The sequence below is a fragment of the Enhydra lutris genome, unplaced genomic scaffold (genome assembly GCF_002288905.1).
Source record: "Enhydra lutris kenyoni isolate GAN:26980312 unplaced genomic scaffold, ASM228890v2 scaffoldscaffold33, whole genome shotgun sequence".
In the NCBI taxonomy this organism is placed as follows: Eukaryota; Metazoa; Chordata; class Mammalia; order Carnivora; family Mustelidae; genus Enhydra; species Enhydra lutris.
This window is the reverse complement of record NW_019154117.1, coordinates 19,859,423-19,876,248: the sequence shown is the minus strand read 5'-3', so window position 1 is coordinate 19,876,248 and position 16,826 is coordinate 19,859,423. Positions and strand designations below refer to the sequence as shown.

Genomic DNA, 16,826 nt, shown 5'->3' with positions numbered 1-16,826 from the left:
AATATTCATTTTACTAAAACGCTTATAATTAATAATTTCTGGATCTTAGGGAACATGTATCAGGACAATTCATAGCTTCATTTTAGGTAGAGTCCTCTGTATTCCATGTGTCTCCTTTCTGTAATATCTGTTCTGATTTATATTACACCCGCTATGTGTGTGATTTAAATGTCGATGTCCCTTTGTCTTCCTCTTCAAGCTCACCAGAAAGAACACACCACAAGCCATTGACAATTCTATTTAAACCCAAATGCTTCCAAATTCTTCACTATGGGAGGCCACCCTGCAAGGTCTGGCTCTTCCAGTACCTGTTCCTTCTTCCTTGAATGTTCACATAGAATTTCCAATTTCTCACCCTTCTGGTAGGAAAAGAGGACTTCCTCCAACAGTGGTCACTCAGGCCCTGAAGTCTCCACTACATTTCCAAGTGGCTTTCCAAAGAATTTTCCAAAGATCTTCCCTTCTTCTAATGACATATAAGAGAATAACATTTTCTCCATAGTGTTACATGTGTATTTGTGATATGTAACTTCAAATTTTTGTGGAACAAGATATAATGCAAATAAAAAAACACCTTCTTGCCTTGACAAGTCAGTGTCCAGAATTTCCACGAGCCTTTTAGGACAGAAATCTGTTTGATCTGTAATCAGAAGATATTCAATCCATTCCTTTCCCTTCTGTTGGGAATGCAATTAAATAAACCACAGAAACAACACACCATTGTAAAACTGAAGGTAAGACAACAAAAAGGTCATTTGTCTACATCTTCTGAGAACTCTCCTGGCAAATTGTACCCAACTGTCTAAACTGGCTTAGCAACTGTCTTCCTTGTGGTGGGCTCAGCTGGAAACAGCTGTCTTATCCAACTGTCACTCTAGGCACAGCGACAAGATCCTGTGAGCTATTCAGGGACCCATGAAAATGCTAGACACCTGAAAAAAAAGTTATTACCTCTAAAAGGAAGGCTGAAATTCAAAATTAATAAATGTTTAATTTAATGCCTATAAAATATTATACTCCTCAGATTTACCAATCATTAAATTTAACATTTGCAAAATTTTACTACGACTTGAAAATAATCAGGAGCATCTATTTTCTCACTTAGCAAGGATTTTGAATGCACAATGATTTCAATGAAATCACCGTCAATCATGAAGTAAATGAGTTATTTGACAGCAGATAATTTTAAAAGTCAATTATAAAAATCTTGTTGCTTTATTTACAACAAAATTTATATTTCATTTTGGATCTGGCAATATGTAAATGTTGGATGTTCTTTGGTGTAGAAATTCCAAAATTACAATTATTTTTTAGAGTTTATGCAGACTAAAATGGCCCTGGCTGAAAGTTTTCTATTGAAGATGCCCCCTTCTTTCCTCTTCTAGCGATGTTTATATGGCGTGTTCCCATTCACTTTCTCTCTCATTCTTGCCTACATCTTATTAAAACTCTTGGATCTTTCACTTACTCTCTTCCTGCTCCCACAGACTTTTCTCTTCAGACAACTATTCAGCCTTGATCTGATCTTCTGAGGCACCTTGAACTCTAGTTTAAAAGCTGCCTGAGATAGGTACCTAGCTATACTCAGCACCCTGCAGAAGCATGTGATGGCCCACAGAGGCTACCGTAGAGTTCCAGAACCATCCTCCTGCTACTTCCTCCGTCAATCTTAAAGTATAGGTTGTGCATAGCAACACAACTAGAAAATGGTGTTGTAACCTGAACTCTGAACCTAGCATGCTCCGTTATCATCAGTAGCAGAACTACTCAAGGAAGGATTCATCTTTAGTTCTGAGCTTCCATTGGGTGGTTCTACTCTCGAATCCCCTGGATGGGCTGTTCTTAGTAGAAAGAGGAAGTCAAGAGTGCAAGCAGTACCTCTCCATCTACCAAGCTTTCTTGGGTCTAGATGGTCCAAGATGCTAAAGACCATAAACTTCCATGTCTGACAGCCTTGCCCACTCAGGTAAAGAGTTAGTCAAATGTTCTATATGACACTGAGCAAGACATTACCTCTTCTGCAATATAAGGACTTCTGTTTAATCAAGGATGGCCAACAGTTCTAAGATTCATTGGATACAATAGTGACTCATTTCAGACCCCAAAGAGCACCCAAAACTCTGTTCACAAAAGTTCAAGAGGACCAGTACTTCTGGGCAGTTTATTACTATTCTAAATATGGGAGATAGCTTATCTCCCATATTTAAAATGTCTCCACTTGACATTCGAATTTAATATGTCAATTGCAACAGAGAACCTATTTTCTGAAATTTGAGAACCAGGGGTCAGGAGGCACAGAACTATCCTAGGAATTCTTTCCACCCACCCTTAGGATTCTTCAGTAGGTTCTTGAGAGGATATGATGTGGGCAGCACACTGATATCCCACGTAGAGGACTTCAGGTGTGCCCTACACTGGGCCAAGGGCCCATACAGGATATACACCAACAGTACCAGGTCCCACAAGAGACCATCCACATGGGCAACTCCCTCTGGCTTAGAGTCCATGATGCCCACATTACTCACTCATTTTAGAAGTTGGAAGAAAAATAACCATATATCATGAGGGATGTTCACTGGACCTGTTGTGATGATCATCTGCAAAATATACAATACTGAGTTGTTACATTGTACACCTGAAATTATTATAATGTTATGTCAATTATACCTCAATTTTTTTTTTTTTTTTTTTTTTTTAGAAAAAGAAGAACAAAGAAGTAGGAGCTTGGGATCTGGAGCTCTTCAAATGGAAAGAGGTCACCAACCCTGTCCTTGTGCATCCTGTCACTTCAAATTCTCTATTCTGTCTGGTTTTCTACATGTCCCCAATCCAGGTCCCAGGTGGCCCAATCCAAGGTGTGAAGCTGGAATATTTCATGAGGCAGAACTGAGTGTCCCTCACTTTTCCCAGGCCACTGGGGAAAAGGCAGCTCCATGACTAAAAACCCATCTCCCATAGATTAATCTCCCTTTAATCCTGAGGACTAAACCATTCCACAGAAAACTGTGAGGAAACATCTGCTCTTCATACACACACACAGGTGCCCAGGATTCAGAATCCCTACACCCTCCTTCTATCACTTAGCTTTTGGAGACTATCATCCCTAAATTACCCCAAGTATATTAAAACTTTCGACTGGCTAAGAATGCCCAGGAGACTGCGATGTGTACTTGGTAAATGGGCCCATTATTATTCCTGGTTTCAGACTTACTTGGGACTTGTATGCAGCACTCACTCAAAGGACACAGAAATGTACAGTCTAGATTTTTTGAACAATCCCTTCTATATCCCAGGGTCTCCAGAAGTAAGCACTAAATATCCTGCTTGCTCCCATTCAGGATCTCCTGACACTCAGAAATGCATTTTATCTGGAGTTTATCGGTATCCTTTGCAACCTTCCTGAACCGGCCTCAGTCTTCGTCTACTGCTTTTATTTTCCTGGCCTGCCTTCTTCAAGCACTGGGCAGAGCACGCATCCCATCACAGCAGCCCGGGATACTGGACTAGTAGCCGTTAGTCACCTTTCTGTCCTGGCTGCTGGTTAGTGACTGGCAGGCCCCCTTCGAACCCCAGCTCCTTTCTCTTCCCTCCCAGATATCTATTTCTCCACATCAAAAACAGCAGAGTCTCTTCTAAATATCTTCATTGTCATACCTCACCCTACATTCCTCAGGTTGTTAGCAAATGCCTACTTTTATCAGAGGTTCGGTATCCCTGCCTAGATCTTGCCAGGCTCTTGAAATGTGGATTGCATGTTCAGTAATGCAGGGAAGGAGCCTACCCCCTGCCTGGGCAGAGGAGAGAGGGGCCCTCTGTCCAGGACTCTGTCCCTGAAGAATCTGAGTTAATGACTACCTGTATTGTCATTCACATGCAGAATTCCTGACCTGGAGAAGAAATAGTTGCTCTGCCATTCCACCCTCCCCACCCCAAGTACTGTGGGAAGCAAATGGGGGAAAAGGAAGCAATCCCGAGAGTCTTCTAGAACAGTCCAGTCCCACAAGCAGAGCAGAGAAACACTAAACAGCAATTACATCGACTCATCTGCTCAAGGGCAGGCAATTCATCATAAATGAGGTACAAATATATGCATGAAGCAAGGGAATGATATATTATGGGGCATTTAATCGTAAATGAGGCTATTAGCAATGTTTCCAGAAATGGTCTCAGCACCGTCCCTTGTTGTGGTCCTGACGGCTGCGGTGGCCACTGTTCCCGGCCGTGCAATCTTGGGGAACCACAGGAGGTGGGAGCTACTTATGAGCCTTATTCTTCCAACACTATCACCATTGAAGCTTGAGTAATGTTTTCTCGAGAATTCTATATCCTCTCTCCTCCATGCCTTTATAGTCTCATCTTTTCTTTAAATATTTGAAAGCTTATGAGCCTACTTTCTACAGGCAATCTATTCATCCCTATAGGGCTTTTCAGAAGTGAGATTAGTTTAAGTGAATGGATAATATAAAATATGCCACTAATTTTATGCAGCGTTATATTTAGAAATATAGGTGGCCTCTCCAAATTATACTAATTTGCATTAAAATGTGAAATGGGCCTTTGTTTAAAGAGTTTTTGTGCTCTTTCCACAGAAAATCTTCAGCACTTATTGAAATAGTTAAATTAGAAAAAGCTTTAGAGACTCTTCCTAATATTACCAAAAGATTTTAACATTTTAAATAAAAGCATCCTAAAACCTTTCCCAAACTCTCATGCAGTTCCCAAGGCTTAACCCCATATTGTGTTTTTTCTGCTCATTTTATACATCCTGATATTAGAGGCTAAAAAGAAAAGAAGATGCATTTAGGAATTCAATTACATAATGACACAATTGATGTTTTTAAGTTGTGAATTCCATAATAAAGCAACTTCCTTTATGAGGGAATAAAAAATACAGCATCGTGGCAGGTGTTGTAGAAGAAATTTTCATTTTATACCCAAAGTTTGGAAATAACATCTTTCTAAAATCATAAGTGCGGAAATAACATGTTAGGAAGGAAAGGAACAAATAATAGGATTTATTTGCAATGTTTGACTGCCAGTGGTGGTGCAGACACAAAATATCTACATTAAGAGTGGGCTGCTAGTAGGCAACCCTGCTGCCAGCCAGCCTCAAAGGCCTTCAGGCTCAGTGATTCCAGAAGACAGGAGATTTTCCCCCTGGCTTGCTGAATCTGATGCGAGCAGGAGTATCTTTCAACTTGCATAGCTCTGATTTAAATGCATATCCTATTACAATGAAACAGCAACTTTCTAGATCTTGACCAGGATGGCATTTTGCTCCTAAGGAAAAAACAGAACAAAATGGCCCACAAAGGGGCCATTGATGTTCAACCAGGTCTAGCTCAAGTCACAAGCAGTTTGAGCATGCATCAGCCCTGATATATACAGGAAGTGGGGCCGAAAGGGAGAGGGAGGTGAATGCCAGACCCTAGTCATGACTCCCTCTATGAAAGAGGTGTCCTGTGTCAACCTTGTGCTTGTCTGGAGAAAAATTAAAGTACCCAGGGAATTTAAAAAAAATAGTTTTCAAATTTTCAGCCTCATCGCTAACATCGAAAAACGTTTTTTGTAGCATTTGTTTTTTGCTGTTTGCCAAGCACCCCGGCTGAACTAGCATTTATTGAACACTGGGATGTGCTGGGCAACTTCACAAACATTATCTTGTGTCATCAGCCAATAAAACTATAAAATAAGCACTCCTATTTCTGCTGCATGGATGAAATATAGAATTTCAAAAAGATTAAATGACCTGCCCAAAGTTCACGGCTGGTACATGATGGGATCAGAATGGAACCTGTGTCCTTAAAGCCAGGTCCCGTGTCCTTTCATCCAGAGCCCAGCTAACCAGCCCTCGAAGTCAGTGTACCGGAACATATTAAGCTGTGTCAGCAATATTGGAGTGGAGTCCCACCCGTCCTGCGGGTTGTCAACTGTCCAGAATTTTTAAAAGAATTTTTCCCTAGAGCATCCATGGATCTCTCATGCTGTCACAGAAAACAGGAAAGAAGCTTCCAGGTGTGGCTCTAGCGCTATGGGTTCTTGCATAAGCACCTGTTCGTTTGGCAATTCCATTTTGTGACTTTCAAATTAGGGACAGTAATCATAACTAGGTAACCTTCTCTTTGTCTCTCTGTCCTGTTCCATTCTCACACCTAGTGCAGAATGGGCTTGCGATATCCTTATCCACACTGGGCTAGGAAAGGCAGCAAAGGTTAGTAAGACAGAAGTTTGTTTTGCTCTCAAGAGCATAAAGATCCTACTGATGACAAGAAAACAACTGGGAAAATATTATGAAATAATACAGAAATTTGAACACTATCTTTACATTGAATGATGTTAGAGAACTGTTGTGAAAACTTTTTAGATGTGGAGATGAACTGCATCAATATAAATTTCCTGGTTGTCATATTGCATCATGATTATGCAAGATGTTACTACTGGAAAAAACTGGGTTAAAGATATACAGAATTTCTTTATAATATTTTTTAAAATTACAGATGTATTTCTGCATTTCTCTTAAATTAAGCATTTTTTAAAAATTTAGATGTGATAATGTTGCTTTGGTTATGCTAAATATCTTTAACTCTTAGAGATAAATAATGAGGCATTTATGAATGAAATAATTTAGAAATACACATTTGGCAAAAAAAATTTTTAATGCTCTATTCACATGATGTACCAAAACATGGTCAGATTTTTAAAAGACGGAATTAAAGCATATTACTAGTATAAACATCTACCAAACTAACTAAAAGCTGTATCATAATCCTAAAAATAACATATGCCTTTGATCTCTGTGTTCTTTTTTTTGTGAATCAATTATAACCATACATTACATATGTATAAATATATTCATGAGAAATACATATAGCACAAATATAAAATTTACCTGTAATCACTTATAAGTATGTCACAATGAAAAGAAGAATAAGTGATATGTGAATAAAAACAGCTCACAATTTTTTATCAATAGAATTATTAAAAATGTTGATAGGCAGGCATATAAAAATATACTTCAGCAAATTGAAAAAGGGAGATTCCAAGGAAAATGAGATGAAACTTGCTGCTCAGCCACAAAATGGTGATAACTTGCACTTTCTTCCCAGGGGAGAGGGAAAAAAAAAAAAGAGAGAGAAGAGGCCAGGCTCAAAGCTAAATGCTTTACATCAATTATCCTCACTTAATCTTTACAACAACCTCATAAGGTAGATGGTACTACTGTTATACCCATTTCACAGATGAACACACTGAGACATCAGGAGTTGAAGTAGCTCACCCAAGGTTACACAGGTAGTGACTGAAGGGGGATTCAAACCCAAGCAGTCTGGGTTCAGAGCCTCCCTCACCAGTCAAGACTGCTAATATCAGCAAAAGAAAGGCTCTCCTGTTCTGTGGACTCTTCTCTCAAGTATTTGAAAAGACTTAAACCCTTTTCCAACCAGCGCACATCAGGATATTGCACTGCAATTTAAACCAGAATCTATCTATCAGATGAAATAGAAATTTCCAATGGGAAGATGAAGTACACATACAATTAAGAATCCTGTGTCTCCCAAATCAATAAGAATTGATTTAAAAATAAGCAATTGCCCTTTATCTGTTACAGTCAACTGCAGTCCCTCTTTTACTAAATGGTAATGAGAAATGTAGATTGAGCTCCATGGTTTCTCAAAAGTAGACACATTTCCAATGGGGCCCAGGATGATGGAAACACAGGCAACCACTTGATTTGAGTGTTGACTGTGTCTGGCTAAATTTCCATTTCAGAAAAGGTCAGATAAAGCCTTTCCAGAAGGAAAGGGGAGTCCAATACCTGATTCCCAGCATTCAATCACCCCATTCCTCTGCTTCAATCCTAAACAAAAGGGTGAAGTAGGTTTAAGTTTGCATCCAAAAATTGGACCTCACACCATTTAGATGTTGTAATAACACTTGTTCATTGTGCTTAATTTCTTGTTCCAGATTCCTTCTCTCCTTTATTTCATGCGGAGCCACCCCTTACTTACATAAAAACCTCAAGGTCCCCCTATTTAAATATTCTTTCCTCCTTGCCACCATTAAAAAACTGCTCATAGGAAATTTTCTGACCATGCCATTTATCCTAAATTTTAACTGACTAGTTAACTTTTTGTTTAAAAGTTTTAATAATAAAATTTGGGGAGGGGGAGTTAATATACATGAGGTTTCCAATTTAAAATATTATTCAAGGGGCATCTGGGTGGCTCAGTGGGTTAAAGCCTCTGCCTTCCGTTCAGATCATGATCCCAGGGTCCTGGGATCGAGCCTCACATTGGGCTCTCTGCTTGGTGGGGAGCCTGCTTCCACCTCTCTCTCTGCCTGCCTTTCTGCCTACTTGGGATCTCAGTCTGTCAAATAAATAAATAAATAAATCTTTAAAAAAAATAAATAAAATAAAATATTATTCAAAATGGGACACAACTGCAAGGAGCTCCCAGTGGTCAAATCTGGGTCATTTTGATCTGGGTCACAAAATAAATAATGATTGCAATGAACATCCATGAAGCCTTACTGTATAAATAAAGAGTTGTATAAATAAATAAGTGGAGAAGAAGATAAAGCTGTCACAGCAGTAGAATTCCAGTTAGGAAGTAAAGATGGAATGATGGAATTAGAAGATCACCAAAGCAGCAAACGTCACAGTAATAATTGTTGTGGGCAAGAATAATCAGTAGCCATAAAACTGGCATCAGTATCACCATCGATGAACGCTAAAATTAGTGGGCAAAAGATGAGAAACAGGATATTTACATAGTCTCGAAGTATCTCCCCTCAAGATGCTCATTAATTACCAAGGGAAAAAGTAGTCACATTAATATAGAGAAACTTGGAAGACACCATGCTAAACAAGCAGTCAAAGTTCTCAAAGATTAGACATAACAGCATGTGCTTCCTGATCGTGATGTGCTGAGAAGAATAGAGTATTACTTCATTGATATCCTTACCCCAAATCCTTAATTTGGATTTAATCATGAAGAAACATGAGACAAATCCAAATTGAGTACTGGCCAGTACTCTTCAAAAAGTGTCAAGGTCATGAAAGACCACAAGGCATAGGAAGTATCCCAATTAACAGAGACTAAAGAGACTTAAGGACTCAATGGTTTAGGGGATCCTGTATCAGATCGTGGTCTAGAAAAAGGACATTGGTCAAACAACTCGTGTTAGGAAACTTGAATAAGGTATATAGATCAGTTAAATGTATCATGGGAATGTTAATCTCTTGGTTTTGATAATTATACCGTGATTACGAAGATGTTAAAGTCTGGGATAGGTAGGAAACAGTGTAAAGGAATTCTTTGTTTTTGCAACCATTTTTAAGTTTGAAATCATTCTGGTCACCAAAGTGTCCCCCCAATAGATGAAAATACAAGGAAAACTAAGAAGACTGATGTCCCCAAATTTTGAAGGCTGAACATTTTGAGCCATGTAAGGTGTTCACCTAAATTCCTGACCAGTAGTAGTTAAAAAAAAAAAAAAAAGTAGCAGTAGTCATAATAATCAGAACAAAAGTAGCAATAGCTAATCTTGGCTAACTGTTTACCATGCAACAGATACCGGATGTAGGTTATAATGGTTAGGGATGTCCAACTCTTACTTTTGGCTCAGGTCATGATCCCAGGGTCATGAGATGAGCCCCTGAGTGTAGTGTCTGTTTGAGATTCTCTCCTTCTCCCTGTTCCCCTCCTCTCTCTCTCTCTCTCTCTCTCTCTCTGTGTCTCTCAAATAAATAAATAAAATCTTTTTTTTTTCTCTAAGATTATCGTGTTTAGTTCTGATAACAATTTCATGGAGTGAGATACATTCAGTAAATGCTGACATTCAAAAATGCTAACTCATCTTCAGCAACTGGGAAAAAAATTAACGAAGTCAGGGACCAAGTCTTTCTTATTTAGGTGTATATTACCAGAACCAAGCATAGTGCCTTATACATAACCACGATACAATGTGCATATTTGTTGAATTGATGAATTAATAAAAAAACACTTGCGATCTATCCACCCTTTGTACCATGAATAAGCAGCTCTACCCACCCTTTTCCCCCAAAATATAGGCAGCCAATTTTCACTCCCCCATATTGCTGGACAATCTTTCCTAGCCATCAAAAGAATTGAGATATTCATCTCTGTGCTTTTAGGACTTTGCTTTTCCTCCTTTGCCTCATCTTTTTATATTCACCCAGAGGCCACTGGTCTCAGAGAACAGAAATATGGCAAGAATAACATCATGCTGTTTTGTGGGAAGTACAGTCACCCAAAGCAACTCACTGTGGATGGGAGACACTAGATGGAACCTTGGTCAGCTTTGGAAAGTAAGCTGGAACTCGACAGATATGTCAGTCTGTACAAGAAGGGCTCTTAAGCAGTGCACCATGGAGTGGGGAAGGAAGCCCAAGGGCCCTCATCAGCCCTGCTGGCAGGTAGACGGAACGCAGCAGCCCCACCTGCAGATATGTAGAGAGACAAAGACAAAATTAGGCTGACCGAAAATAAAAAGTACTGAAAAATAAGGTAAGTATAATTTCACATGGAACAAACTTCTGAAGGAAACAGAAGAAAACCCTACAAGGATTTTTGACATTCTCAGAAGATATCTGAGTTGGAAATTCTCAAAACCACAGCAGCTGATCTTGCTGCCTCTCCTTTGTAGCTGCATAAACTTCTTTCTGCTTGTCTATGTCTACTTCATTCTCTTTTTTTCCCTTATGGCTTTCTATGTTGTGAAACAGGAACATGTCATGAAAGGGAGACAATAGGCTAAGATTATTTATAATTAATATAATAAGTAATTATAGTAGATGCATGGCATAGATTACAAGCAAAGATAAAATGTTCTATAAGAAAGTGTTGCACGAAAATCAAATTGAGACAAGCCATATTTTTAATGTTGGTGACAACATTGATATTGCAGATAATCAAATAGTCATGGTGGAAGACAAACGTGAGAAACACTCTCCAAATTTATCGGGAAGTGGGGGAAGAAAATCTTTGAAAGAAGATGACAGATAAGGAAATAAGACAATGGAGATCAAACCTATTAATTATATATGTTCCCCAGGGGCAAAATGTGAAGAATGATTGGAATAGAGGCAGAAATCACAGATGAAGAATGCATTCCATTGCTAGTTTTAAGAAATGATTGAATACACTTATCAAAAGTGTCAAGGTTATAAAACACTGTCACAGATTGGAGCATTCTAAAGAGGCATGACAACTAAATGCATTGAATCCTGGCAGAGAAAAGGCACGACACTGGAAAAACTAGGGAAAACAAAATAAAGTCTGTAGTTCAGTTAAAAATATTACACTAATGTTAATTTCTTTGATAAACATACCATTTTGCATAACATGTTAACATTAGCTAAATCTGGGAGTATATGGGAATTCTGTGTACTGTCTTTGCAATTCTTCTGTAAATCTAAAATTACTTCAGAGTAAAATGTTTTAAAAAATAAAGACTCAATCAAAGATGTTGATTGTGTTTCTGGAAAAATTATTGAAAAGCACCCTGTATGTGCAGAAATTCAGGCAAAATTTTAATTATTTAATTAAAAGGATAAAAATAAAACCCTATACGCATCTAGAGAAAATAAGGTAGTTAGCTCCAAAGACCTAATTAACTAACAAAGCATCAAAATACTCCAGTGAACAAATCAGAAATTCCAGGAAAGGGATAGGAATAGAATTGTGGGAAATTTTTGTGTATGTATTTGTATATATATAAATATGCATATATTTACAAATACATACACAACACTTGCATATATTTAAAGCTTAGCGTTACAAAGACTCGTTTTTCCCAATTGTCCATGAGATGTTTGTTTATAAAATTAGAACAGTAATTAAATTGCAGAATTGAAGAAACTCATGAGTCATAAAAGAAAATCACAAGTACAACTACAGACTGTTAGAAGAGTGGAATTTGGAGAACTATATATAAATTTATTTACTTAATTCTATCAAAAATCTATCAAAGTTATAGCCAGAAGCAAATTCATAACCCTTAATGTCTTCATTATAAGTAAGAATATACTTGAAAAAGCATAGGATTTAAGAAGGTATTAAGTAATTTTTAAAATCTTATTACAAAAATCAGGATAACATGACTAATTTTTTAAAAGATTGTATTACTATAAAATAGCTAAATAAGTCCAAGCACTGGTTCTATGAAAAAACAAAAAAACCCATAAAAATGTTTTAAAATGCTGATGAAACTTAATAAATAATGAATATAATAAATAATGAAGTATATATTTATATAATAAATATTAATATAGAGATTAAACAAATAGAAAATACTCTGTGATTCTAAAAATAAGAACATCTTGATAGAATACTTGAGTTTATGGGTAGTAGTATATTACCTAAAATGATTCAATTAAAGATTTAAAAATACAAAAAGACGATCACAGGAAACTTATTTAAATGCTTATCTGAAAACTACTTTTTAAAATAGTTTATCTAAAAATTATATAGATTTTCAAAAAACGATCATCTTGTGCTACAGAAGCTACTCAAGTTTTTTAGAAGCTAAGCCTGAAACTAGATACAAAAAGTATCAGAAAGAAATTTAAAAACACAAACCTTACTTATTAATATAAATACTATAAACTGAATCCATTAGTACAAAGAAATTAGCCACCATGACTAGGTAGGGTTTATCCTGAAAATTCAGGCAGAGTATTGAGAAATCTCATAATATAATTATTCAAAAACTAGGACTAATAAGAAAAAAAGATGTATCATTTAATCATTCAGATGTTTCCAAAGCATTCAACAGCATTCACTATCCATTCTTTTTTTTTTTTAATTTAAAAATAGAAGAAAATTTTCAACATGATAAACTTGGGTAGACAATAATATAAGAGGCAGACAAAAAGATACGACTATTGCAGTGGAATCTTTTTAAAAACCCCTAAAAAAGGAAAATATATCTATTTATTCAGAAAGCCTACTAAAGTACTCTATAACTCTTAGGATTAATAAACACAATGAAATATAATACAATGCAATTAAAAATAAGTATACATGGCTCAATTGTTGTCAGACTAGAGATTGACAATAACATATGAATAAAACACACACACAAACTATTTTGGAAAACTTTGAGTATAGACTTGAAATTTCAATGTCAAAAAATATTACATTTTCCTGAGAAATGTAAAAATTATTTGTGTAACCAGATTGGATGTTGCAAATGTTTCACTCATTGTATTGGTAATTGGGCTCTCCTCATATTGGTCTAGTCACACAGGGTAATACAGAGCAGTACATAACACATCCTTGAGGCAGGATCCAGGTACCTAAGAGAGGTACCACATGCCCAAGGTCATGGAAAGCCAGCTGCTGTCTGAGATTGAAACTACAAAAGGGACTACCAGTACCATTTTTCTCAAAGTGGAGATCACAGCAACTCACCAGAGACTATGCAGGAAAATGTGAAAAATCATTTTGAAGTATGAAGTTTACTCATTATTTTGAAACATTGATAGTGTAGTGGTCTACAGAGAGCTGTTTTTGTTTTAGAAAATACCATACTAGACCACTCTGATTTGAGAGTAGGGTGTTGAAGAAATGATATGGAGACAAATAGGAGGAAAAGGAGAGGACAAACTGTTTTGAGACCCAGAACATTCCTACTAACTCAAAATTGAGTCATTAAGAAAAGTTCAGTAAGTAGTAACATGATGTGTTGGGAGATCAGAGTCATGGGGGAAAAAATGTCCTGTAAGGAATTCAATTCAACATGATAGGACCCTGATGGGCATTAAGGATGGCACATGATATATGAGCACTGAGTGTTACAAGCAACTGATAAATTACTGAACTCTACCTCTGAAACTGATGATGTACTATATGCTGGCTAAAAGTAAAAAACAAACAAACAAAAAAACCATGTTAGGACCCTGAAGCATTTTAACACATAGATGTGTAGTATTCATCCTGAATGCTTTCAGTCTTTATACCACCTGCCATCACAACATGCCCCCCCCCACTCCTACCCCTCCATCACCCTACAATTTCAGTAAAAACCCATTATAAGAAATGTTTTGGGGAAGCAATATTGTTGGAAATTTTAAAAGGTGTCTTTGTTCCCTACACAGGTCAATGTGGAGCTGAAAGAACCCATTGGAGAAAGAGAATAAGAAATCAGAACCACTACTAGAGTAGAAATACATAAGTTTCCGAGAATCATGAAATTCTTGAGGAGGCCTTAGACTTCTGTGTGATCCAAGGAAACTAACTCATTTGTATATCAATCTCAAGGACCAAGGGACAAGAACTGATGGTTGAATGGCATTATTTTAAGGAGTAAAGTCCAAGTTTTAGAACTAAGAATAAGAAAATAAATTTTAAAAATGTTGAATTTCCCACATATTCCTTTAGGTCTTCTTATGTCCACAGGAAAGTTCACTTCATTTTACTACGAAATTTGGCAGACATTTCTGTGATATATTAAAATAGATTGGGAGAGCTATGTGTACAGAATCAGGGAGCAGAATGACTCAATGTCCAGAATAAACCTTGCTTTCAACTTGTCTAAACATCATAATGTATTCTGGAAATCATCTGGCCAATTTGGCACATAGAAAAGCAAGCAAGCAAGGCAAGTACATTTTAGCAGTGTATTTCCAGCACTACTCAGAGAGCAAAGTGGACCCTGATGGAAAGGGTGGTAGCACTCATGTCCCTCAGAAAGGCTTTCCTCAATCAGAGTAGAGTGTATCACATGAGCCTGTCACCAACATTCCTCAAATTCAAAGGATACCTCTTGCTCCAGGGTCACACTTTCTCAGCAGCCTTTAGATACAACTGGACAGTATTTTGGTCTTCATAATTTTTGCCTACTGTAAGAGAAAGTATTAGCTCCTGACATGAGAGTAATAGTTCTCTTACATATTGTAATTCTCGTCGTGCATTCATCCATTCACTTTCAGACTGGTTTAATGGTCAGCTGTGATTGCACACCCAACCCGGAAAGATTGATCCCCAATCAATGAAACTACAAAGTTTCTGGGCATGGAAAACTAAGAGCTACAACTAAATCAATCAAGACTGTTTTTGGAAGGAGCAAGACAGAGGAGAAGTAAGAGACCTAAGAGTTCAGCTACATAGTTATCAAACTTCTCTGAAGACCTACACACTCAACAGGAGATTGAAGAGAAGAAGAGCAGCAATTCTAGAAGCAGAAAAGCGACCACTTTCTGGAAGACAGGCCTTGTGGAGAAGTCAATCAGAGACCTGAAGGACTCGATACATGATACACAGGAAGAGAAACTGTGGGGGGAGGGGGCTGGCTCCTGGAAAACAGTAGAGACCTGGAGCACAAAATCAGAACTTTTATAAGTCTGCTCCAGTGAGGGACGTCACTCCAGAGAATAAGCTGGGGGTGGAGCCCTTGCAGGGACAGTGTGGTCTCAGGTCCCATGGGGTCACAAAAAAACTGGGGGTGTCTCAGTGTGGGAGAGCTCCCAAGTATCAGAGTGGGGAAACCGGCTGCAGAAATGGAGCTGAGCAGTGGGCTCTCAGCTCGGTGTGACCTTAAACTGTGATCCCAGGCACAGTTGGGCCACTGATCTTCGAGGAGGGACCCCAAAAGTGGCAGATCTGGGAGACTCACCTACATTCCCCAGGGGAAGTGGCTCAGGAGTGCTCTTCAGGAATCGGCTATGTTTGGAGAGTCCAAATGCAGAGGAGTGCTAGAGACGGAAACAATCGGTCACAGGCTAGGTGAGCACGGAGCACAGTGGGAGACCAGGGAGAGGGGAGGGATTGATTGCTTTTCTCTGAGGGTGCACTGAGGAGTGGGGCCCTGAGTTCTGGTCTCCTCCCAGGCTGGGGATTGGGAGGCCACCATCTTCATTCCCATCCTCCAAAGCAGTATGGAAAGGAAAGCGTTCAGGGAACAAAAACTACCCATAGCAAAACTGAGCAGATTACTTAACCTGGCTCCTGGCAAGGGCGGTGCAATTCCACCTCAGGCAAAGACATTTGAGAATCCCAGCAACAGGCCGGTCCCCCAGAAGATCAGCAAGAATATCCAGTCAAGACCAAGTTCACCGATCAAAGAAAAACTCAGAACTTCAGACCTGGAGAATGCAGCACATAGAATACATTGCTTTTTCTCCATGATCCTTTAGTCTTTCAAAGTTAAAATTTTTAAATTTTATTTTTTTCTTATTCTATTTTTTAAAATTAAACCTCTTTCTGATTTTAACCTTTTTAAACTATTTTATCTTATCAACACCTTTTTAAAAAATCTTTTTAAATTTTCATTGCCATAGTCATATTCTATCCCTTCATTGTATTTAACCCTATTTTTTGTATATATATAGGTTTTTCTTTCTTTAAAATTTTGGGATACAGTTTCTTCTAACAGATCAAAATATACCCTAAATGTAGTGCATGACTTTGTTCTAGTCTCCAGCCTGATCACATTCTTTCCTCTTTTTTTAATTCTTTTTTCAACCATCTTCTTACCTTATCAATTCCTTTTTTAGAATCTCTTTAAATTTTCATCTTTATAGTCATATTCTATCCCTTCAAAGTGTTTACCCTTATTTTTGTATATATATAAGTTTTTCTTTCTTTAAAATTTTGGGGGGCAGTTTCCTCTAAAAGATGAAAATACACACAAAATCAAGTGTGTGCTCTGCTCTAGTCACCATTCGAATACACACACACACACAGACACACACACATCTATATAATTTTCCCCTCCTTCATTCTCTCCCCATTTTGGGTCTCTTTGGATTTGCTTACTGTATGTTTTGTGGGGGTAATTGCTACCATTTTATTATTTTGTTC

The 16,826-nt window shown here is 37.7% G+C and overlaps 1 long non-coding RNA gene across 1 annotated transcript in view; it reads right to left on the bottom strand.

The window, feature by feature from the left end:
• The window catches only part of LOC111153629, an 87,495-nt gene extending 71,502 nt beyond the window's left edge, over positions 1-15,993 (bottom strand). The window contains exons 1-4 of the long non-coding RNA XR_002641014.1: positions 15,965-15,993; positions 15,640-15,718; positions 10,287-10,462; positions 2,526-2,597 (exon numbers count right to left, since the gene is read on the bottom strand). This is a non-coding gene — a long non-coding RNA (uncharacterized LOC111153629). The remainder of the gene's footprint in view (positions 1-2,525; positions 2,598-10,286; positions 10,463-15,639; positions 15,719-15,964) is intronic.
• Between the last annotated feature and the right edge of the window lie 833 nt (positions 15,994-16,826).